This window comes from Macrosteles quadrilineatus, unplaced genomic scaffold (genome assembly GCF_028750875.1).
Source record: "Macrosteles quadrilineatus isolate MER2022 unplaced genomic scaffold, UCM_ALF_1.0 Scaffold_36__1_contigs__length_1205136, whole genome shotgun sequence".
Taxonomy (NCBI): domain Eukaryota; kingdom Metazoa; phylum Arthropoda; class Insecta; order Hemiptera; family Cicadellidae; genus Macrosteles; species Macrosteles quadrilineatus.
Genome location: NW_026542629.1, coordinates 1056168 through 1081209, shown reverse-complemented (window position 1 = coordinate 1081209; position 25042 = coordinate 1056168). Strand labels below are relative to the sequence as shown.

Here is a 25042-nt window from a genome sequence, read left to right as displayed (position 1 = left end):
TAAACTGCAGATACGGCAAAGAAAATAAGCATTTTATAAATAAATACAACAACATATATGGCATTTAAGGCTATTTATATGATCCTAAGTATGTGTAGAATCACATGGTAACCATATCTCATTTTCCCCAAAAATGTCAGTTACCACAACTGTGCTTAGCAGGGCAGTATACTACTACAGTATACAATATTTGACATCATCGTTTTAACGATTTAAATGTAGTCTAACGTTCTACCGATTGTTTCATGACCTGCGGAATCAAAACAATACAGAAAGGGACACTATCGAAAACATACAACGAGTTTTGCAACATACAATAAACGTGATGCATAAACTTAAGTGACACAATAATAGCTTTGATACAATACCTCGAATATCACAACAGAACTGCAGGATCACACAATTGTTTTTTATCAGAAGTGATAGCACCAAATTTTTTACTTCAATGGTAGAAATAATATCACCAGTCACTTTATAATTATGTTATCACTCGGTAATGTTATACTTATTTTGTTTTATTTCAAGGGGCATTAAAGATACAATTTTATTATTTATTGTTTTTAAATAAGAAATCGTCATGATGACATAACTTACGAGTATTGTAAATTTCATGATGTAAATAAAGGTAAGACGCGTCACGGTTTAAAACTCCATTAGGTAAAGGTAGTTTGTTTTTTGTTTTTTCCTCCTAAATCGATAAAGAGATATTCTACATCACTCAAGAATAAATCAGTGGTATTATCAATTAATATATTATTAACCGGAATATGAACTAAGAATTTGTATCACTAAACAAACTAAGATAAGCCTACAATTTAAAAAAAAAATATCTTTGAATTCATCAAATAAACCGGAATACAAACGAGGCCCTCTCCTTGGTAGGACGTCTTTGCATATTCAACTGGATTCAACTTGCAAGTAAAGGGCTGAGTAACTAGACGAAATTAGCACCTAACTTGATGGGGCTTCCACCGCAGGTCGCGAAACTGAAAACCAACTTTGCTAACTTGAAGGAATTCCAACTGAGAAGTATTTCATGTATTTATTTAGTCTAAGACTAAATCGTAAAACTTCAATACGATTTATGCTTTTAAAATTGCGTTCAATGCAATTTGATTTTCTGCTTTATGAAAATATAAGTGCATTTTCAGTGAAAGGTAATGTTTAACAAACAAACAACTCTATTTTTCCAAAAAATACTGCAATCTAAGTAGAATGCCGTTGGTTATACGGCAATTTCATATCTTTTTCTTTTATTATATTTTCATTTAGAGTCAATTCATGCTGCCAAATACCCTTTAAACAAATTAAATAGGTACCTGCCACAATCCTACTTAGAACTAGTACTTATAATTTTTTGTAGGCCTACCTAGAAAAAATAATAAAATATTGTGAAATGATTTTGTTAATTGTGATTTACAAGCTGACAAGTTTTGTAAACTTAGCGAGGCTAGCCTTGGTTGTGGTCAGAGTCTGATGGTAATGAAACAAACAACAGGCTTCCTAACGTTTAGTAAGTAAAGGCCTGTTCACACCGGCGTAGCAAGACGTCTGCAGACGTATTCGGTGTATTAATACGTCGCCAGTGCACTGTTCACACCGCAGCTTCGTTTGACGGCTACGTAGCCGGCGAGCCGGCTGTTGTTTGTTTATTTCATTATATTATTTTATATTTGTTAGTTTATTGTTTATTTTTATTCGTAATTCATGAATTTCAGTTAAGATTGCCAAGGTTAAATTGCAGCTTTTATAGTACCCTGAATTGATAAAAATATTTCACTCTAATAGTTTTAAGTGAACTTTTATGTTATAGTCCAACATTTACCACTAATAAATTAATTATGAGGTGTAGGGAGGGTGGCGGTGACAGCCCGGTGTGCTAGTGCGCATGCGCGTATTCGGCGATGCGAGCTACGCGTAGCTAGCCGGCGTAGCGGCAGCGCCGTAGCTTCCGTAGCTCACGTATTAATACGCCGGTGTGAACACCCTCTATGAATTACATTTAGAGCTACGTCAGCTACGTATTTCGAAAAAGTATTAATACGTCTGGCTACGCCGGTGTGAACAGTCCTTAACGAGTAAATAAATAAAATACATCTTTCAATTGAGCAAATTGACTACATGCCATATAAAATAAAGATGTATGAATGTTTAAGTGGGTTGCCGTTAAAGTTTTTATCAGTTGGTTCCATGTTTTTTTGGATAGATAAATAATTAAACTTAAATCATAAATTAATTTTCAAATTCAGCACAGTTGGTCGCATTTCGATGAATAAATGTGCACTTAAGTCTAGCGTGTGGAAAATGTTATCAGTTAACGAAGTTCCAAGTATCGCTACCGTTACTAAGAGCTTTATTGAATTTTATGAACTTTACTTAAAGCTTTTACGTCATTTCAAGTATAGCATAACTCATTCAACCGGCTTTTATTTAGGCCAATACTGTACATTGTAGCAGTAGTAGCCGAGCCTCTACACGATAAGACCTGAAGAGAGTAAATACATTTTGTCCCCACTAGTGCTATAAATTTAAAAACAATATAGTTGCCTTTTATTAAAACTTACATTAGGTTACTAATTACTACAACCAACCCTCTAAATATGCAGTTAAAACTTGGTAATTTGTCATTCCCAAAGCAATTTTTGATAAAGCTCCCGGTTCCACAACCACACAAAGCACGCGCATAGGATGCTGGAAAAATGATTCCTGGGAAACAATTCAAATGTTCAATTCTCATAAATATTCCTTGGGCGTGTCAAGTAAAAACATGGAAATTCTCAAAAAATGAGGTTTGTTTATTAAGTTCGTAAGAATTAATTAATTAGCCTAATACCTTAGCTTACCTTAACTCTATAATTTCAATAGATTGTCGCATGTAAAAGATTACTGCTCTTACGTTTGAAAACTGTCTTTAAATGAACTCAATTCTAAGTAAAATACTGGTAATTAAGAGGTTTTATTGAGTCAATATTTCCTCTTTCCACTTATGTTTTGACATCCGTGGATTTTCCGTTTCAATTCCCTCTTGCACGTGGGGCTGTTTCAGCACTGTCATAAAATGTGTCCTTATTACTTTGTATGTGTTTTCTAGGGGCCACTTTGTGTTCCGAGATGTTATTTTCCTGAATGAAACAAACTTATGAAATTGATTTTCCTTAAGTGATATATTGTCTTAAGCTGTGAAAATAGACATGAAGCAAACCTGTAACATATTTCAATGTATTTTTCTACATGAATATTTTACTTAAGATTAACAAAATGTACAAAAATAAAACTAAAACAATAAAACCCTGTAATGCAATCAACGAAAAGGTAACATTATTTGTTATTCACTTGTTATATACTCAATATAAATACGTAGGTTACGAATGTTATGTTATTTATCACTATTGCTGACACACGTTGACTATGGTTTCGTTTAAAATGTAATAGAATCAAAATTCACCATTACTTTTATAATACTCTATCCAGTGCCAAAGGGCGTACCAGTAATAAACACACAAAAAATCGAATATCATCGATACAGTATACATTTTTTTCCGGTGTTGCTCAAAACTGAAATATTTAGAACATACGGAACCGCTAACAATGTAAAGATACCCAAAAAAATTGAATGAGCAAGTACAAATTGTTGGAGATGGTGATAAGACAGGAAGGTTCGTTGAAGGTTGGGTTTGTTCACATGACCGCAGTCCGATCAACTCAAACTAGCCTGTGGTCACCCCTCCCCCTCCTCACATTTACCTCCCTCAAGTCAGTCCTACGCTCACATCACAACTAACCCTCTCTAAACACTAAACTCAGTTATGTCTCAATAGGTACATGCATGCTCACCGTAAAAACATGTTCACAGTTAAGACATGCTCACAGCAAATACATGCTCAAAGCAATACTGGCACACAGTAAACACATGCTCAAAGTAAATACATGCTCAGAGTAAATACACGCTCTCAGTAAATACATGCTGACAGCAAATACATACTCACAGCAAATACATATTCACAGCAAGTACATGCTCACAGTGAATACATGCTCACAGTAAAAACATGCTCACAGGGAATACGTGCTCTCAGTAAATACATACAGCAACTACATGCTCACAGTGAATACATGCTCTCAGTTAATACATTCTCACAGCGAATACATGCTCACCGTAAAAACATGTTCACAGTTAAGACATGCTCACAGCAAATACATGCTCAAAGCAATACTGGCACACAGTAAAAACATGCTCAAAGTAAATACATGCTCAGAGTAAATACACGCTCTCAGTAAATACATGCTGACAGCAAATACATACTCACAGCAAATACATACTCACAGCAAATACATGCTCACAGTGAATACATGCTCAGAGTGAATACATGCTAACAGTGAATACATGCTTACAGCGATTACATGCTTACAATGAATACATGCTCACTTTCTCTTTTTAATAAAGGCTTTACAATATGTGCAATCCGTTACAGAAAATCAAGACAAACATTGATTAGTTTATCTATACTAGGTATTATAAAGATAATTAATTTATACAAAACAATTGAAAGCAAATTAGTGGTTTTATGCTACAGTACACAGAAAAGTGAAAATTTAGGGCCTCCAAGGCTATAACTGTTTGGAGGTTCCATTTTAATTTTTAAAACAACAAAAAAAATCAGCGTTAGACAATAATGAATATTAAAAAACCAGTCTCACTTAAAAATAATATAGCCTACAGTAGTTGGAAAATAAACAAATCATCTGTTCAGTTTTCACAATAAGTAAAATCTTAAACCTACTCTACTATATTTAACTTACTCAACAAAATCAAATAGTAGCCCAGCTCACTATTATTCTTTTTACAAAAGATGTTTGAATTTATTTGAAAAAATATGAAACTGATATTGTATTAACTGTACATATATAAAAAAAATGTATAATACACAAAACAACTAAATTATGCCTGAATATTTAATATTGAGTCAACTTCATCAAGTTCAAGCAACCATTTCTTAAGGTTTTTTAGAAAATGTTTTTTGTTCCTTGAGGTTTTAATGTTATTTGCCAGTTTATTAAATAGCCAAGGCCCGATAAACATAAAAGTCCTAGGAAAAAATGTATTATTGGGCTTTGGAATAAATACATGCTCACAGCAAATATATGCTCACAGTGAAAACATGCTCACAGTAAATACATGCTCACAGTAAAAATAATTCTGTTGCAGAATTTTAGCACCTTTACCATATATTTTGAAATAATCAAGTCTTAAATTATGAAGACTTACATTTAAGCCATGTTAAGCTATGCGAAATTAAGCTTATTAAAATTGTATCAAGGCCTAAATCCGATTATGGAGATACAAAAGACCCACTAGGGTTGAATCCGTAGCTTTGTCGCAACAAAGGGCTTTTTATACTTTTAAACTAAACATTGTTAAATATTAGGATTTCATTTATATTATTTATAATATAGGACGAACTAAGTTACTTTGAAAGGGAACATTTATGTATTGTATATATATTAAGCAATTGTCGACATGTCAAAATGGTTCATGTGACTTCACCATAAGTTGAGGGGAAATGAATCAGCTTTACCTATATGTTACTACTCTACGTTCTTAGGGGAATTTCGGCATTAGTACAAGAAGTCTTACAACAGTCATGCCACGCCGGTTATTTTATCATGTTGTACTACAATAAATGAATTAGAAATACTTTTTTTAAAGACGTGCATACCTTAAAAAAACAATCAAAAATATCTCTTTAGCCATTACAAAGCAATAATGAAATTTATAATCCGTGACGGAGTAAGTTAAAAGCTTGATTTATTGACTTTTAAATCAATTTATCTGTCGTAACTGAAAGCTTCAAGGAAACTTAACGCAAAAAGCTTTATGGAGAAGAGAAATCGTTAAAACTCCGCCTTTAGGGAGCTGAAATCACTTTTTTCTGATGGATAAAAAGTGTATTGATCGTAAATTGAAGTCATCGTATTTAATACATGCAGATTATATCAAGTTTCGTAATAAATAATCACTCATTAACAAGGCTCAATAGTAAATATATACTTTATAAGCGTACTGGTGTGGTAAATCTTAATTTCGGAATTTATAAATTAACACTGTATTATACCGATGATTTTGGAATAACCCAACAAACCACACAGGGAAATTTCGACTTGTTTTTCAATTCAGTGTTTAACGCCCGGGATAACATTGTTTATCTTTCTCACTCCCGGAATTGATTTTCAAATAGCATTCCCCTTTATTGAACAAAACAACCAGTGCGTTAGCAAAACATCTATAAACTGTTGGTGAATATGAAGAAATAAATAGTACTTACATAGACTTAAATAAATTCGTCTAGCTTTTGCACCCAAGTTTTGCGACGTGAACAGGGTACAGAAGAGAATATTTTGATCTGTTGTAATCCATCTATAATTTAACACATATGCCATTGGTTATAGAAAAAGGCAGTGATTTATATTATTTTAATTATGAATTACTCTTAGTGGAAAAGCGCCACGTCCTATATCGGAAGTTCAGTTTATTTATTTGATAGTAAATAAATAATAATAAATGTAACAAGAATACAAAATTTAAGCTCACGAGGCCAAAGTCAGAAATAGTCCAGTAACTAATGAATGAATAACTAAAATCCCATTCATAAAAAACCACCAAGGGAATTTAAAATGTACAATGTTTTTTTCTCTATTACCTTTGATCATACAAAAATACTTCAATTTCCAAAATTGTGATAGTTTTGGCAATACATGATCGCTAATTACATTGGGAATATTTATGTTTTAAGGGTAATTTGTTTTTTTTATCCAATTTCGAACAATTTTAAAACACATAACACTGTCTCCATTACCCGATCTTGCTGGATCGCAGACCCAATCAAGTTTATCCACTTCTGCACATCTATACTTATTTAATACGCAAGCAGGATTTTTGTGACAATTACTCCTCCGAAACTACTGAACCGATTGACATGTTTTTGGTGTCATTGGAAAGAGCGTAACAGAAAGTTGTGCAGGAAACTTTTTTTGTGAAATAATTATAGAGTGAGGCCCTGGGGCCCTTTAAAGTTTTGTATTTCTCCATAAGATTAACATGGGAAACAAAAATTGTTTTGAAATTCCAGCTGTTGTCAGAAATTAAAAGTGAGAATAAGAACATATGTTGTAAACCGTCAATAAGTTTGCTAATTTAACAGTTTGCTACAAACATTTACTGTCTTGGTTGAAATGAAATTTTTACTATTTGAATTTTGGTTGGCGTAAATATTACAATAAAAAAGGTAAGAGAGCCTGGATAAATTGATATCTTAAAAAGAAAACAGAATTAACATTGTGCTGCATTTATTATTAATCATTTAAAGAACCCATTTGCAAACTATGGAAACATAGGACAGTCATAGAACACCACCAAGGAGAATAAATAGAAATGTTTTTTTTTTAGAATTTTTTAATGTTATTATGGGTAACCTAATGCGGCTATGAGTAAGGCTATTTGTAGAAAACACTAAAAAACAAGATCAGCTTAAAAAAAATGATAAGATATTTACAAGAAATTGTGATTATATCGATCTGCTATGTACCTACATTATAAGTATTTCCAAAATCTTAGAGTTGAATCTTTTTAAGTCATCAGAAATTATGACTGCTTTTGTTTTAAAATAACGCCTTTAATACTTAGCAATTGCTCGAATTCGAGCAACAGGGACATGCTCAAATTTAATCCCAATCAGACCAAAATTGCTGTATTAAGATATTACATAATGTATAAACCATTTTAACAAATAGTGTTTTTTTTTTACTTTTTTGGACATCAAAATGAAAAAAGTAGGACAAAGTCTGTATAAGGCTTTCGGTGCCCGTTAATAGCTTCTTACATATAAGGAAAAATCCATCACAGTATATCGATCGCATTGGAGGTATGTGGCAACAATATGGCAATGTTAAAACAAATCATGAATTGTATTTTTTTTTACTAAGATAAAACTTAACGATAATTTTTTTAACACGTATTTTACTGACACTTTATAATGTAAATTTACACTTTTCTAAAGGAAAGTAAACACTATTTTGAGAATCAGTTTATTGAAATTATCCTTCCTTTGAGTGTAATGGGTTAATACATCTGACACAATTTTGCAGCTAATATTCTAACTTATTTTTTCGTAACCAGCACAATCCCGTGATATTGAGTACAAGATAGACAATTATAAAGTGGGAAGGCTCTAGGAGACATTATGATAACTGGGATTCCGGAGCTGCTCATTGTGACGGTCACAATTAATTGTAAAGATGCACAATCTGCCCACTATTGTGGTTTCATTCGCATTGCACGGTATATTAGCTCTTATCAACTGGCAAATTAAGTTTACAAGTAATACTTTAATCTAATACATTATAATATACTTTGTTTCAACATAGTGTATAATAGGAAAATCACTTAACCTAACCTAGATGTTTGCATGAATCAAATTTTAAATCAAAATTATGATTTAAAACTGAGCAAAATACAAATGTGCAGAAGAAAAATAAAAACTATACTTAAGTGTTCAATGTAAAAAGTAAACGTAAATCGACAAATTGCTTGAGGTTGAGTGGAGAACAGCTAAGAAGCGTGTTACATTGATTTACATGCGCCACGCTCAGCAAAGGCATGCACACCTTGTGCAATTTGTGTTGTGGGCAGACTGGTGGGAAACGCACTAAAATCATCCTCTGTGCAGAAAATTCAGTTACATCAACTTCTTATACCTTATATAGAGTAAGTTATGTAATATGCCAATTTTCGGTCCATACAAAACAACTCACGGAGTTACTAATATGTAAATTTAAATACATGAAATTATATAAAAAAAGTTAAATACTATTGATATTTTTTGTTTTTGGGGTGATATCACCAGATGAAAATTCGGTCTGTCGTCCGTGCAAGCGGATCCGTCACGAAAAAAAATTAAACACGTGGATACGTATCTATACGTACACCTAACGATTCTACTGTACTACCTAACGATAAAAACTTAATGTATTATGTTCTAAAAGAGTGTAGAAAATTTACATTTTTGTGCAATAGATTTTATCGCACATACAGTAAATCATTCCACGAGTCATTACTATAATAACATTTTATACTATATTTAAGTACCTCCTTTTCAACAAATAACCCGTTTAAGATCATCAAGTTAAAGCTGGACCCTCTGTGTAATTAACATGGTATAAATTACCATCTCAGGACCTTAAAATTATAGATTCGACAATTATGGTTTTTTTTTATAAAGTCAACAAAGTTGCGATGGATTACCAGTTACCATCTAAAATTATTTTAGATGTGGAAACGTGGATTCATAATAAGCTCCGGTAGGCGACCAGGAGGCTCGGGGTTCGATTCCAAATATCGAAATCGCCTTCTTACTAGAACCAGCATCTCAATCAATTGATAATGTAAGAAATGTGATTTTCTTTTAAAGACAAAAAACAACTATTCTTAGATACAGAAAATTAATCGTTCATTTATTTTGACCAATTGGATATAGATAAATATAACTACAAATGTACAACAAATATTCTTTTAGCAAGTCGAATATTATTTTAAGAGGTCGTTTAATTGGAATGGATTTAACTTACGCAATTGTCAACAGCTCCATATTCAACCACTCACCTGCAACAGAGAAGTTAAACATAACTCAACAGTTTGACATCGGGGAAACATGATAATACGAGATCCCCAGAGTCTGCCATTCAGTCTGGCAAATTGTATATTTCCACTACAGTCAAATAATCACAAGCCTACCTCAAGAGTGTCCTGTACTTAGGAACTACTATAATCTATATCTATAAAACTATGGTATACTGTCTACTTACATCGTACGTATTTTTCTATAAAATATGATATTTGCTTGAGTGTTTTTACGTAAAAAATATTATAGCATGTAATCAGCTAAAATATTATACAACAATATTAACAATTTTGAAAACTGAGAGTTGTTTGTTTCGACCTCTGATCATACATTGACATCTCGTGGCTTCTACTTTATACTGTTTATATAATGTATATTCTACATTATACATTATACTGTATGACTGTATAATCATACCACACATTGCCTGTTTGTATGTCAGATCCGGACAATACCGATGTCTGATGATTGTACAGTAATAGCCAGTGTCTTACTGGCACGTGCTACAAGGAATCAAACAATCAATTTTATGTTTCTTTACAATATGCATTCGCATATAAAATGGCAAACTTTTGCGACACTTTTATCCGCCAATTAAACAATAGAGTAGACGATAAAATTTGATCCAGACAATACAAATGATTCGTAAATAAAATAATTTTAACATTCCGTCAATAATCTTTTATATTCACCTAGTTGACACCTTAGTGACTTGTAACAAAATCGACAAATCTATAACTGTTCCTTTATAACTAACAGTGTCCTTAAACATCCTGTAAAGGAAATGTCCTAAGATCCTAAGAGGGATGTAATTATAAAATCTAATCATTGTTTATTCTCAAAATTGTTTTTCTTAAGTACATCCCACGCAAACACAATATTATTAGCGATTTCGTAAATATATTTATATTCGTTTGTTTGGTTGGCTGATTTATTTAGATTCAGAGTGAAACATAACCTTTAACATTCTTATATTGCCGCTAATATTTTATAACAAAGGTGTTTTAAAGGTATAAAAATCGCATCCCTCATTATAACAGATAAGATTGCTGTAACGAAAGACGATGACAAAAAGAGGCTTTGGTTGTTAGGAAGACAGATGGGAGGTAAAGAACAGCCTAATGGGTCTTTTTGGGGAAGAGTAGATTTATTACTAGGACGTAATGACAGGGTTTACGTTCTTATGTGGGAAAAATACCAAATTTATATGAAAAAGTAAACGTAATTTCATTCTTTGTATGTGTAACAAGATTTTATATCCCGGATATGATCATAAACCGTCAAAGCTAATATCTGATATGTCAATAACTCTGCTGTTTTGGGTTGGGCATCCATCGTTTTGGATCATAGTGGTGATTGAAGTTTCCTTTTTTTTACTAAATATTTACGTGAACGATGTACTTACCAAGTTATATGTTCAGGAAGATCCACGGCTAAACAACAAGTGAAATACTTTTGTATTTTGTAAACTATAGAGGTAATATTTGATTGAATACATCCTTACCTAATTCTGTGGACTTGAAGTAAAGTTGTTATTGAACATTTGCAGCAAATGTAGTTAAACATTAGTGGACATGGACGTGTTATGTCCCAAAACAAATCAATACGAAACTAGCACTACTATCACAGATTGCGTAGCATAGATCTTGTTTGGGTTTGGTTCCCGTGTTGTTAATGAAAAGAGGAGAATTGAGGTTCGAAACTAGTTACAACTTAGTTTCAACACACTTCTGGCCAGATGTTGCTCTTCTAATGTCCACTGGGACACTGGGGCAGGGAGGTAAAAGATTTCTTACATTGCTAGTTTCATTTGCTCTCATTGTGCAGAAAATAAACAATCAACATCCTATGAAACAACTCCAACTCGTCATTGCGCCGATATGCAAAAATAAACTTATAGTTTAACCATATACCATATACCTATGTTAACGCATGAGTTTTTATAAATATACTAGCAGTCACCCGGCACGAGTTGCTGCGCTAACAACTATTATTTTTAATGGTAATTTCGTCTTGATAAATAATAAAAAATGTATACAAAAAACAAAAATGTTTACCAAAAACAAAAATAGAATACTTATTTTACTTTATTGCCAGTAGATAAACAATGTTTTTGGTTTTTTCATTAGGTGTATAAATATAGGCTAGGCCTATAAGTTTTTAGGCGTACCTACCACCACATGAGCTGTCCGTGTGAAAAGCATGCATTTTCAAAATTTAATCCGAAGATAGTCAGGCTTTGTGCCTTGATTGCGAAAGCAAGACGCAAAGGAAATTGTATTCGCTTGAATTCAAAGGGTAATTCGGATGAAATCGTCGGTATTCATGGGAGTAAGACTATTTCTCCTTTAAAACTTACCACCACAGACGATTGTTTCTTCGATCAAGTTTGATGTCATTTTTTTAATCGTCAGTCTGGTTCCGTTGCACAGCTTGGGTGGATTCAAGTTTTGCATTAGTTTTATTGGAGTTTTTTCTTTTAATGACAGTAATGGTTAATGACAAAATTGGGAGGTATTTGAATACCTGAGATAGCACGCACGATTATTATTCACATGATAATTTATGTTAGATTGTGTGGGTATAGAACAAAAGATAAAAATATTAAGGCATTGCCATCCCTTTTATTGTTTATAATACTTTGATAAAGGTTATTACTTTTTATGTTTACATATTTAATAGTGGAGAATTTAAACGTTGTTGAGTGCTGCGATTGGGGTTTAATAAATTTTGACTTATCAAAAAGTAAAATAGATTTCTGTGCTGCGTTCTGTGGAAACAGTGTGGCACTATTTCAAATCATGACTAATACAGAATGTTGTAATTATTCAAACCTACAAATCAGTTGGTGAAAGTAAACATCTGCTTTTCTTCTACATATATATAAAATCCAATATATGTTTGTTTGTCCTTTATGGTCTCCGAAACCGCTCGACAGATTGTAATGAAACTTTCAGGCATTATTAAGCATTATTTAAGGATGGTTTGTGTGAAGTTTGGTGCAGATCCGTCAAAAGAGCTCAGCCCCAGTGGCTCTGGAATTTCCCATGATAACCTTATGAGTACTCATATTTAAATGTAATTAAAGAATCTTAACTACTGGTTCAACTAAACAATTTGATTCTGTGATGTTCAATAGCATTAAAAAGTTAATATGTTTACCAACAGGGTGCAGTACTATTATTATTATTATTTGTATTTTATGACAACAGCTAATTTGCAACCTAAAGGTGAGTAAGCGTAGCAAACGAACATCAACCAGGACGTGATTGAGCCATGCGAACGAGCTCATCTTGAAAATGAACGAGCATTGAAAAACCACATTAGGACAGGACGACGTCTGTCGGGCCAGCTAGTAAATTATATTTATTTGTAAACATTGTAGTTCCAAAAGTCTGACATTTGATCCCTTAAAACCCTCTGGTGCGAAACCCTTTAGACGGACCTGCACCAAACTTTACACAAACTATCCTTGAACATTGCTTAATAATGCCTGAAAGTTTCATTACAATCCGTCGGGCGGTTTCGGAGTCCATAGGGTATATACATACATACATACTTCCTCTTTTATAGATATAGATAGATTAGCTGGGGACTACATTATTTTGATACACTAGGGGGCCGTGCACAAATGCCTATTTTATAGATATATATAAACTGTATTAGTTGGGGACTATATTATTATGATACACTGGGGGGGGGGGGGTGCACAAATGCCTATTTTATAGTTGGGGACCAAATTAACTAAATAACTTAACTAAATTAAATTAACTATACAGGGTGTCCCGGAACTCTCTACCAATATTTTAGGGCATTGCTCCTGGGTAAGAAACATACCTAAATATTATATTTAAATTATCCGGAAGTCCTTAGTTACTAACACAGCCGCCATTTTGCTTTTTTCAGTTATTAATTTTTTTCTAAAGAATGGTTAAACATACGAAATGGAAACTTTGCACAAACATGTATGACAACTAGACAAAGCTACAAAAAAATTACGACGATTTTTAAAATTCATAAAACAAAATGGCGGCCATTTAAAATTTTGTTTCTTAAATAACTCAAAAACCGTTGATTTTACAAAAATTTTAAATGGTTGCCATTTTGTTTTATGAATTTGAAAAATCGTCATTATTTTTTGGTAGCTTTGTCTAGTTGTCATAAATGTTTGTGCAAAGTTTCCATTTCGTATGTTTAACCATTATTTAGAAAAAAATTAATAACTGAAAAAAGCAAAATGGCGGCTGTGTTAGTAACTAAGGACTTCCGGATAATTTAAATATGATATTTAGGTATGTTTCTTACCCAGGAGCAATGCCCTAAAATATTGGTAGAGAGTTCCGGGACACTCTGTATATTTAACTAAATTAGACAATGTTGGGGACTATATTATTATGATACACTAGGGGGGCCGTGCACAAATGCATATTATAAAGATATATATTAGTGGGGGCGATATTATTATGATACACTAGGGGGGCCGTGCACAAATGTCTTTTTTATAGATATGAAATGATACAAATATCTTTTTTATAGATATATTACCTGGGGACTACATTATTATGATACACAAGGTGGGCCGTGCACAAATGCCCAATTTATAGATACTGTATATATTAGTTGGGAACTATATTATTATGATTCACTTGGGGGGCTATGCACAAATGCCTATTTGATAAGGTTCGGTTTCTATGCAAAACGAATAGTGTACCACTCATCCAAGATTATATTCGTTTGAGACCGTTTATATTATATTTGTTTATATTTGATTATATTTGTTTGTAAATAAAACTACCAATTTACATTATATACATTTTATTTGTTGCTTTTATATCTACAACATAAAGAATGACTTATCTCCTCAGAAGTTTCCTGAGAAAATGTAAAAAAATCCCAAATCTATTTTCAAAACATGACACAAAAGTTTAAGCTTATTTAAAACTATACTGTCGTAGGGCATAACAATATTAGGATTACATTCTCATGCAATGCTTTCGCGTGTGAAATAATACAAGCTATTGCAAATGACAATTGTTTCACATTAGCATAACAATACGGAAAGGGCATATATTAGTTTAATAGAGACTATATTTTGCTAGCAAGTAGCCTTTTGTGTAACATAAACTCCCGAATTTTAAAATTTAGATATAATTTAAATATATTAAGATATAATTTAAATATTTAAATATAATGATAATTTTAGAAATAGCTAAAACAATTGGCCGACAAATCAATTAAGACCGTACCGTAATTTACCCTTGTTCCAACAATCAGTTGAGACTTGCTATTTTCAATGAATTTTTTTTATTGAAAATAGTTTAAATGTCGTTTAAAACTATATGAAACATGTTTAAAGTAGGTTTTTAATTTAACTATTTCAACTACCGGAAATTGATAAGATTATTTTTAAACATCCGGTAATAACGCACATAAACTACGAAGCGCGAATGTTCATGCAGCGTTGGAGGACATGCTTGGATACTTTCACTTGACCCATGGAATTATTCTCTAACAAGGGTTATCTCAGTTTTACACCCATTAGTTATCGATAAATAAAAGTTAACTGCAAATTTAGAGGTTAGTTAACAGTGAACAAAACTCTAGATTTCACAATTGGCCCATTAGCTCAGTTGGTTAGAGCGTCGTGCTAATAACGCGAAGGTCGTGGGTTCGATCCCCCCATGGGCCACATTAATTTTGTTCGACTCTGTTTTTAACATTGTATGGCAGTTTTGTAATTATTACTGAGTACATGTACTAAATGTGTAAGAAATTACCCGTTTACATTAAAATATATTTTTTTATTGTCAAATTAACTTTCAAGATCAGTCAGCAGAGTATCGCATTTTGAATAATTATATGAAGTCTATTTTCAAGTGTCTGTTCAGTTATTAAAATATTACGTTATACAAAATACACGCACACGGCGTTGGTATACAATGGGGATAGTCCGTTCGTCAATAATAGTATTAGTTCCTGTTTTCCATTTGGAACCCCTTTTCTGCCCTCTTACATTATTATACACTTCTGCAAAATACATAAATATAACGTCAGCTTCAACAATTTTAATTGCAGAATGAGTGAATGAATTTAAGGAATGAGTCAAAAAACTATAAGTTGAAAATATAAGTTTAGTAACAAAACTTATATATTCTAAATATATTTAGTTAAATATAGGTTTAGAGTAAAGCGTAAAAACATACGTTTGTACAGTAAAGTGGGTCTTTGCGGTGCAATTATTCATAAATCATCGATGTGATGATTGGAGTGTCAAATCGAAATCAATTACCACTGTATACCATATTTTTATAAATGTTTACCGTATTGTGAACCCAGTATGAGAGTAAATATATTTTTCCTACAGTCATCCGACAAAACGGTCTTTCATGCACAGATTATAGTACAGAAAGCCTTATTTTGGCACACAAATTTTACTTTGGCGCACACCAGTAATCCAACCAAACAACTTTGCACGTAATCCGTGTACGCTTAAAAATAAGTTGGCAACCATTAAAGATATTACGACTACGATCAGCTGGTGCAATGTTTAGCATTACGTTCAATATTTGCGTTTAACCTAACCTAACGTGTTGTACAGTGTTTAAAAGACTAATTATTTTTATAGTTTACTAGCTGTACCCGCGGGCTTCGCCCCGTTTAACTTCATAAGTATTCGCATGGCTCATTCACGTCCTGGTTTGAAGTTCGTTCGCTACGCTCACTCACCTTTAGGTTGGAGCTCGTTCGCTGCGCTCACTTGCCTTCAGGTTAGCTCGTTCGCTACGCTAACTCACCTCCAGGTTGAAGTTCGTTCGCTACGCTCACTCACCTTTTGGTTGGAAATTAGCTGTTGTCATAAATAAAAAAAATATAATAGTGCTGCACCCTGTTGGTAATCCTTGTAACTTTTATGCTATTGAACATCATAGAACATAACCAACTTGTTTAATTGAAACAGCTGTTGAGATTCATTAATTCCTTTTAAATATGAAAAATCATAAGATTAACATGGGGAACTACAGAGCCACTGGGGCGGAGCCCGAAAGGGTTTTTGAGATAAGAATATGCTTTAATGTTAATCGGGAATGTGAGCTATCATCATGCCAAATTTCAGCCCAATCCGTCCAGTAGTTTATGCGTGATTGAGCAACAAACACACACACAAACACACACACAAACACACACACAAACATACACACAAACTCACAAACTTTCAGATTTATAATATTAGTAAGATAGTAACTGTAGGAAAAATAAAATGTGTAACACGAAAGCAAACTGTTTGTGCCCACTTGGTACAAGTAACTATTTCAATTGTTATAAGACGTATTTTTATTTAAAATTCGTAAACTATTCAAAGTAAACGAAAAACAACAAAAATCCCAAGTAATGGTTGCGGTCAGAGTTGGCTAGTAATGAAACAAACAAAAGACGTCTAAACGTTCTAGCTAGTAAACGAAGTAATGAAAAAAATCAAATGATAACATGATCAACATTTCACATAAAAATATACTCTATAAACATGTAAGGAGTTTGACGTTAGCATTTATATCAGTTAGTTAGATATTTTATCGGTTGGATAGAATGACTTAACTGAGATTATTACATGTTTTACACTAGTGTCTAGAGTAAGGGAAAATGTTTGATCAGTTAACAATATTCCAAGTTTCGCTACTGTAACTAAGAGCTTAATTGAATTTTAAGAACTTAACTTAAAGCTTTTACGCAAAGTATGACATAACTCATTTAACCGGCTCTTTTTAAGTAAATTTAATCGTTAGAAACACAAGCTATGACATATACCTTTGACTTCATTTACATATTAAATAAGTAGATAATTACACAGAAAAGTAAGTAAAATACCACATTTTATGAAAATTCAAAGGTAAAATATAACTTAGTGATCTTTCATCAACACATCACATTAAATAAAAAACTACTTCGAATCAATCGCCGAATATTCACAATATGTAACTGAACCTGCATTTGTCCCACCAACAAAAAAAAACAAATCTTAAGCTGAAGTTGTATAGGCCTAACTACACAAAACATGCGTGTGGGATGCCTGGATAAAGATGTATTTCCTAGGAGATTAAGCCTTAAAATGTTCAGGTCCCATTACAATACACTGTAAAACATTAAGCCTATGTCCCACGGAGCGTTGCGCGGCGCGCAAAGCGCGAGGCGTGCCAAACCTCGCGCCGTGGGACAGGGTAAGCGCGTGGTGCTACGCGCAAGAGTGGCGCGGAGCGGGGTTGCGCGTCCGTTCCCGTGAGTTGTCGGTAAACATCAAAGGCGCGGGTTGGAGCGTGGACGCCCTGGGCCAGTACGAGACGTTTTTCCACCGGGTGAACAGGTGTCACGTTGAACTTGCAAGTTATTCAGCAATTGTTGGTGCGAAACTTTTGTTGTATGCGTGACACGCGCCGTGGGACTGGTCTTGCGCGGACCTAAACGCGCACAGACGCTCCAACCCGCGCATTTTCACCGTCGCGTGGAGCGCCGCGCAACGCGTCGTGGGACATAGGCTTTATAAACTCAAACATGTAGTGGTAGACAATAGACAATATTGGATTTATTAATGAAATTAATTAATATTTTGATTAAAAATGTTTAAGGTCAGTCAGTAGATTGCCAATTACAATATGAGTACTCTCTAGACTCCAAACAATTTTGTTTATTAAAATCGCTAGTACAGTATTGATCAAGCAATTAAGGGGTTTTTTAGAATATTAGTCCCCTAGCAGGCTTTGACTGCAAATCTTTAAATTTAATGGCCAGTGATACAAGTAAAAAATGGTAGAAAGTTCTCTTACATTTTCTAAGACTACAAAACGCTAAATTTTCCACTGATCAGGATTATTGAATAGTCAATTTCCTCCTCCCTCCATGTTTGGCATCTATGGATTTTCCGTTCCAATTTCCTCTTGCGAGTCGTCTCATACATTTTCAATATGAATTCTTATACAATTAGTGTACATATTACCAATTATTGTTGTTCTCTATGTGTCTTCTAAATATCGATTTTAAACCCAGACAATTATCTCCTAGTTACAGTTAAGCGTTCAGTTTATTTGTGATTACTTTGTTAAGATATTATTTTGACCTCCTAAAGATATACTCACAGCACATTTTGAGTATTTTAGCCACTTACCAGTTTTCGACTCTTATCAACAATAAATGTATAGCAAATAATGTTATGATTAACAACATGCCACCAATGTGAAAATACTGATGATCAATATAGCTTAGACATATTAAATATAGATTCCTTAAAATACAATTCTGAGAGAAAAACAATAATATTCCACCCAGTAATATACTGGAATCTTTTAATATAAACTTTAAAATCTGTGAAATTAATTATATACTCAATCTAGATATCAGTAGCGTTTGAAAATCTTTTAGTATTTTAGAAGTTAAAGAGTTAACAATGTAAATATACTCGGTAAAATTGAATGTGCAAGTACAAACTGTTGGAGATGGTGATAATAAGACGGGAAGGTTCGTTGAAGGTTGGGTTTGTTCACATGACCACATCCAATCAACTCAAAACTAGCCTGTGGTCACCCCTCCCCCCCCCCTCACATTTACCTCCCTCAAGTCAGTCCTATGCTCAGCTCATATCCAACCCTAAACTCTGTCATCTCTCAATGGGTAAATAAATACATGCTTACAGTAAATACAATACTGTAGGCTACTCCTAATGTGAGTCAATGTCTGAATCATTGTTGTGACAGTGCTGGATAAAGTAATATGAAATTTGACATTGAAAAGAGACATTTCAGCTTTGCTGTTTTATAATTAACGTACATATTTTTTTTCGAAATCACTTCTTTTTATCCTTTCATCTTTAAAAGACTAATACTTATTTCTCTACATAAAACAAAAATAAGAAATCTACAACATCCAAAGCATTGGAACGGTGGAAGGGACCTAGTGTTTCTAGTTGTTTTCATTAACACGTTTCTTTTTTGTTTCATAGTGACCAGAACTGACCCAAACAGTCGCAATGCCTCTCTTCTTTTAGCGATCTTTGAACATGTATATGAATGTCTCTATGTGGGTCCATGTTTCTTGAAAGTCTTTATCGGTGACTTAACAAGTACTTAAATATCTAATATTGATCCAACAATTGCGGATTTGACGCAGTCGTTTGTATAAATTGGTATAAATGAGGAGACTACTTAAAACTTACAGGTTGCGAAGTGCCTCAAGTTTCAGCGGAATTGGTCTCATGGAGACTATAATGCACACACGTGTTCAGTTCAACTTAGTTACTGCTAATATACTGCCATCTAGCCTGCAAAGGTCATTTACACCTCCTTTCGCCATTCGATTAGTCAAAAATGGAAAAGTTAAAGTTAATTTTCCTATTAACTCACACTAAACATGTTAATTACTTTGTTTTATTTACGAATATATGACTAAAATAACACTTCATTTTGGACTAAATTTAAAAAATAAATATATAGATACATTTTCCAAAGCTTTATATATATACTGTTTTACAAAACAAATAGTGTTCAGGTTCAATTCGACAAATAATAAAATTGATCTATGTTTGGTGTTATGTTGATATACTATTTAGAAAATCTACTCAAGATTTCTACAACATTACAATAAACTTCATCAAGACCAGCAATGTCTCGAAATCAAAAATAGGTATACAACTTAAAAATAGCTTATACTATAAAGTAATTTACAATATTTTTTAGACATAAATTTTGAAATAACTAACCTCTTAAAAATCTTTACGCTACTGTTGCACTGCGAAATTAAGTTTTTCAAACTTGTATTAAGGCTAAATCCGATTATGGAGATACAAAAGACTCACTAGGGTTGAATCCGTAGCGTTGTCGCAACAAAGGGCTTTTTATACATTTAAACACAATATTTTCCAATATAGAAATTTCATTAGCAATACTTCCGATTTAGGACCAAATAAGATATTTTAAGATGTTGCGTAGGCCTGCCGTTAGTGATCCACCATCCATCTAATCACTACATTAGGTATATGGAAAGTTCCCTTAGGAATTACGACCTTATAGGGCAATTTATGAAATAATGGATAGTTTTGCGCGATGTTTCTCGTCATGACGAACATTTTAAGTATATGGTTTATGAGGGTGTTACTTGTAGTTTTTCATATTATAGTAAATAAAGTTGAAGTAAAACAGAATTTTAGACACAAAAATTGACAGCGTTGCTGAAATATTTTGAATCCCCTAACCAACAGCATGTGAAAAGCTCGACTGTTTTTCAATTCAGTGTTTCTAGCAGACATTGTGATATTCGGGTTATCATTGTGACGGTCGCAATTGTAAAGAGGCACAATCTTTCTACCATTGTGATTGTATTTGCATTTCCCAGTACAGCCGCACGACCTGGCAACCGACGTATACAATTACTGTGTAACATCAAATATATACTAATTTGTCCACATATAAACTTTGGTTGACTATAATCAATGACTATTGGATACTGAAGTAGACTTCCCATCTATATGGACCAGCTGTAGCAAATTTTTTATTAAAAAAGAACGTAGTTGTGTGAGCCAGTCACAGAATGCGCTACTGTCTAAAATTGCATTTTATACCTTATTTTTTGTTGCTGACCAAGTTGATGGGCCATAACAGTTGCTATAACTCATCATAAGTTATTCCCTATGTACACTTACCACTTTAAAATGAGATTGCATTACACAGCGGTAGGACCAATGAACAATGAGTGCACTCGTTGTGGCGCATTGCGCATATTTTATTTGGTCAAATTGTGGCGTGAGGCTGAACCTTTATTTATTTGAAAAACCCAGTGTTTACCCATGGTCAACTTTATATTGCGTTCAGCCAGGTAGAGCGGTCAGATGATGTTTAAATAGTATGTACTATAACCAAATGAAGACAAAGAAATCGACAAAAATGGATACTATCATACTATACAACAAATGGTGTTTTCACGAGAGATTTTGTTATAGAATTAGAATTTTACAATTTGGATGATGACATTCATCACTATGTGTTTTTCTAAGTGAATCCGTCTATATATTCAAAGAAATCTATTTAGGTTTAATTAATAGTCATAAATATTATTATTGGAACATGTTTCTTAGTTGTAGTATGATTAGAAAGTGTATATACTGCATGTTCTTTGGAATTTTTATTTTAAACAGATCATACATCAAAATGCATTATGCAGGTATGTACAAACAACAACTTTTATACATCTTGAAATATTCAAATGTTTCACGATAATTCAAGGTTGGGTAACCCATGAGGCTAATAATTTGTTCAAAATAGTTACTAGAATATAGGGGCTATTGCCCCTACAAGCCACTAGTTGTTGATGTACATACTAAATTTGTATCAAAGTCGTTGGGGCCATTCTCGAGAATATATGATTTTCCCGGTATTTTATGGGTTTTATGGGAAAATCACAACTGAAAAACAAATTTCGAAAAAACGAAAAAAACGCCTGGAGATACTATGGATTAGTACCTATATACCAAATTTAATACAAATCGGACAACGGGTGTGGTCTGTAGCTCTGTCCACAACCATACACACGGACACACGGACCGGACACACAACAAGTCATAACTTCGAAAACTACTGTTGTGAGTTCAGGGGGACCCAAAACGGATATATCTCTAAAACTCAAACTCGAAAATGTTGACGAAAACAATACTTTCTCCATACCACTATGTATAGGGGGAGAATGTAAAAAATTAACATGGACCTTATGGGTGGCCATGCAGGTGACGAAACGTAAACAGAAAATCATAGAAGAAATTCTAATCACATAAATTTTCCATTTATTATTTATAGTGTGGGGTGAATATAGAGAAGTTTGCAGAATTGAGCTATTCTGAGGGAACACTACCAGCAGAAAGGAAACGAATTGCAGCAAAGTAGCGATAGAACTTCATGTTCCTATGTCAATGGTCCCGGCGAGGCCATTGGTAACTGACGTGTTCTCCCTTGGAATACGTAACATCGCCAAGGAAAGAGCTGTGGTGGAGGCTATGACAAGGTTTGGTGCATGTAAAAAATGACTACGTAATATTTAGCAGTAAATACAAACTTTAAAGATAAGTATACAGACATAAAGAGTACTTTATTTAATTATATTCAAATTATTACAATTTCGCTAACTCTCTACTAAAGGATAAGATTCTATACAACATATTTTTTAAGCAGAAAGTTACTTGAGTTATCCAGGAAACGTGTTGAGGACGGAGAACAGCGAATAAGCATGGAGAACATCTTAAACTAAACCCATTTATTTAAATAACTTGAGTTTAATAGATGTATATCATCATATATGAAGCATATTCCTCATCTAAAATGACAACAGACATAAACTGATATTCGACTATATTATGGGGTAATGGTTAGCTGGTCCCATAATCCGAGGGTCGAAAAAGGTTGGGGCAATAAAACGACTCCACTGGTCCCGAGAGGTCCAGGTAGTTTTGGGGCGGCTAATCCAGTGGGGCAATGAGGCATGAAGCGTGATGTAAACAAACAATAAATACTTGCAGTCCTGTCCTCGGCAATGAATGGTGCGAATTTTGGAATTCCCTCGCCAGGTCATCATCCCATCGCGAAGCTCTAAACAATGCATCACTTCGCTCTACACGTCAACAACAGCAAATACTTGCAGCGCTCTCGGTATCAAAGAATGTTGCGAATTTGGGGTTTTGAAGCACTCACCTACCATAAGGGGAAGTTGATAAATATACCTTTAAACATCTATGAGAGTAAACAAAATGGAGTACAAGAGGTAGTACTGTGTAATAAGCAATGTTAGTAGGGATATTTATGTTCAAAATCAAATGTTAAGGGGAGAGAAGGAACGTGGAGGAAAAGGAAGACTGTGGCAATGAAATACTTCATCGACAAAAAGCTAGAATCTCTTTCAACAGGGGAGATCGACCTGGTCACTTTAGCGAATTTCCCCTATAGGGAATAAGCTATTACCGTAGTACTCATGGTGAGACCTGGACCCGGGACCGATTTATTTTTTCGTTTCGAGGTCCCTAGAGGCAAAAAACACCATCCGTTCAAATTCATATATAACACCACACCGTCCGTTAGCGCGATAACTCGAGCAAAAATGTTCCGATTTTGATGAAATTTGGTAAAAACGTGTAAACTTATGTTTATTTGAATGAGTTCGCGAACCAGCATGATCGGACTATGGGAACAGGGGTTTATGGGGGGTTTTATGGTGTTTTCCCATTTTTGATCCTAAAAACTTAAAATTTAGCAATTTCTTTTCAAACCATTGTGTAGAGCTTAAAAAAATATATTTAGTATATTAAAGCGTTATTATGCGCCTAATTGTTACGGAGAAAATTCCAAAAATCTGTTATTTTAAAATTCCCATGTTATTCTTATGGAGAATAAGTTAACAGTTGATGTAGTTTGCTTGTTTATGAACATATTTTGATCAAATTTGGAAAATGCATTAATTTCATACTAAACTATTAACATTTTACAAAAAAAACACATTGTTTCCCTCCCTGTTGCAGCAAACCTAAGTAGGCATACTCGTTAAACGAATGTTATTTTAATAGGGAATAAATGAGACATTTTTTAAGGATACATTTTAGTGTAAAACCAATCAGGGAAATGGAAATTCGCTTAGTCTGCAGGTTTGCTGCGGCGGGGGTATTTTAAAATGTGTATTAAACGTTTCCTTACCCAGAGAGGTTTAGTGGAGGGGAATAGAGTCTGTAAATATAGTTTTTAGTCATTTTGTAATATGGTAGTTTGTTTGTAAAATCTTTGTAAGCATTCAGTTTGTTGTATTTTTCGTTTTTTCGTATATATGAGTTTTTTAGCGAATTTCCCATATAGGGAATAAGCTATTACCGTAGTACTCATGGTAAGACCTGGACGCGGGACCGATTTTTTTTTCGTTTTGAGGTCCCTAGAGGCCAAAAACACCATCCGTTCAAATTCATATATATATATATATATATATATATATATATTTGTATATATATTTATATATATATGTGTCCGTCAGCACGATAACTCGAGCAAAAATGATCCGATTTTGATGAAATTTGGTACGAACGTGTAAACGTACGTTTATTCGAACGAGTTCGCGATCCAGCATGATCGGACCATGGGAACGGGGGTTTATGGGGGGTTTTATGGGGTAAAAATAGGTTTTTCCCATTTTTGACCCAAAAAACATAAAATTTAGCAATTTCTTTCCAAACCATTTTGTAGAGCTTAAAAAAACAAATAATTTAGTATATTGAAGCGTTGTTATGCGCCTAATGGTTACGGAGAAAATTCCAAAAAATTTAAATTTGAAATTCCCATGTTATTGTTATGGAGAATAAGTAAACTGTT

The 25042-nt window shown here is 33.5% G+C and overlaps 1 non-coding gene across 1 annotated transcript; it reads left to right on the top strand.

Moving 5' to 3' along the window:
- Positions 1 to 15286: 15286 nt before the first annotated feature.
- On the top strand, positions 15287 to 15360 carry Trnai-aau (transfer RNA isoleucine (anticodon AAU)). Its single transcript has one exon. It is a non-coding gene; the product is annotated as a tRNA-Ile (tRNA).
- The last annotated feature ends 9682 nt before the right edge of the window (positions 15361 to 25042 follow it).